This window comes from Poromitra crassiceps (assembly GCF_964638095.1).
Source record: "Poromitra crassiceps genome assembly, chromosome: 1".
In the NCBI taxonomy this organism is placed as follows: Eukaryota; Metazoa; Chordata; class Actinopteri; order Beryciformes; family Melamphaidae; genus Poromitra; species Poromitra crassiceps.
The window spans coordinates 44873714-44876007 of NC_139623.1; positions in this window are offsets into that span (position 1 = coordinate 44873714).

Here is a 2294-nt window from a genome sequence, read left to right on the forward strand (position 1 = left end):
ATCGCACGCAGCTTCATTCCAGCTGAGCTCACAACCGAAACGAACGAGCCCCATGCAGACTCGCCCAAAGAGCGGCCGCGCCAGCAGCAGCAGCACAGACAGACAGGCAGCAGAAACTCGGCTGTGACAAACACTGCAAAGCCACCAGAGACACACCTACGGAGGGAGGAATTTGAAGGAGAGGGGGGTGAGGGTGCTGCTATGGAGGAAATTACTGTTCAAAACTATTGTTTAGATGTCTGACGTCTTACGCCAAAAATAAATGGTTAAAGTGACTGTTCTATCGAATTTCACAAAAAGGCATTTATCTCAGCTTAAATTTTCAGACGCTGAAACCATGCTGTATTCAACTGCTAATGCTTACATAACTACTAACTCTACAAACTAACTCTTTTAGACAGAGAAAGCACACATTCTATTAGTTCTTTTGAGGTATTTTGTGTTCACAAAATCTTAGCAGAAAATAATCCTCGGCTCTTGAAAGATGAGCCAGAATCCTCAAAAAAAAACCTTGGCAGAAGCTACCTACAGTAAAAAAAAAACAGCTGGCAGTGAATGTGTTAAAATGACTTTATTTAATAAAGTCAGTGGTGTGAGTGTGAGAGGAATTCAATCAATAGACAATAACATTGGTGTGTTTAAAATGAGATATTCCACTAAATATGGCTAAAACTGATTCTAAAAAGCAAAAAAGGCCAATTTTTCGTCGCCACTTGCGGCCGGCGGCGGGGGCCCCCCTGTAATGTTCGCCCCCTCTGGGCTGTTAGGGTAGCTCCGCCCCTGGACTCAACAAACTGATCCGTAAGGCCAGGGACATTGTGGGGCTGGATCTGGGCTCTCTAACTGCGGTGTCAGAGAAGAGAACGTTGTCCAGGCTACGCTCCATCATGAACAATGACTCGCACCCACTCCACGGCGTGCTAGTCAAACACAGGAGTACGTTCAGTGAGAGACTGATTCCACCTAGATGCAATACGGAGAAGCACAGGAAATCATTCCTGCCTGTGGCCATTGGTCTATTTAATGCCTCTCTTAAAAGAGCACCTCGGCGACGCTCAGTCTCCCTGAGACTGAGCCAGCCGATAGGTTAACTGTGCCTGGCTGAGCCACGTATAACGTATAGGGCAAGTCGACTTAATATAAGTCCAGGGTGCAATAATGATAATTGACACGGAATGTATACTACTCTACGTATTTTGTATTTTGCTTACTTAGACATTCTACTTATTTTTGCTTCTATCGCATTTACTACTGTTATTCTATGCTATGTTGTGTTCTTCTGCTTATTTTGCTTAATATTGGATTTACTACTGTTTATTTTATGCTATGTGTGTTCTGTGAGCGAGCTACTGTAACTTGTCCCAATTTCCCCCCGGGGATCATTAAAGTCTTTCTGATTCTGATTCTGATTCTGACATGATTGTATTAATGCGTCAATTTAACTGAGATAGTGTTTTCTCAGTTTGTTTGTAGTCGTCGTTTTGATTTGATTTGATTTGTAGTTGTCTACATTGTTCACAGGCAACTTAAAAATAGGACCTACTATCTTTCAAGCCAACAGTATCGTGTTTTTTTCCTTCCCATTTCCCTTTGGAGGTTCAAAAATCTTCATTGCCGTACATGAGACTGCCATGGTAGTCTATTATCCAGTTTTGATATATTCACCAGACTGTCTAATTGAATCCAGGTGTTCTGCAGGTGTCTTGGCAGCTTGTCATGCTGATTTCTGTTTAAAAGTTTGATTACATAATAAACGTCTCGTTTCTAAAAAGAAAAAAAAAAAAAAAAGATGTCATACTTGCTGCTGTGATGTCATACGTTAAACTATAAATAAGCAATGTTCCAGTCTATCGCTCGCTCTGTGCACTCCTCTTGGTCTACATCTCTCTCTCTGATTCTCTGTTCAACTGCCATGTACAGCACAAAATAAGTGGAAGCTACAACTTCCCTACACTATCTATCTCTGGATATTAGAGTTTCTGTTACAGGAACTTATCACTGACTTACAGATTGACACGGATTTATGTAATCAAGGTCAGATGTAAAACAATTCAGCACAAATTCTCACAAATCCCCAGTCAAAACACTAGTTCACATTTGTGTTTCAGTCATGTGACCACCACCACTGTCATATTCATCTTTTCCTTGGTGAGCTCAGCAGCTGAAACCCATGTCTTCTCTCCACAATAGCAGCAAAAAAAATGAATGAAAAAAAATAGAAAAGGGGATTAGGAGAAGCTTAACACACTGGTCCAAATGTTGAATACTGACCAATTTTATTGAAATTAGACGTA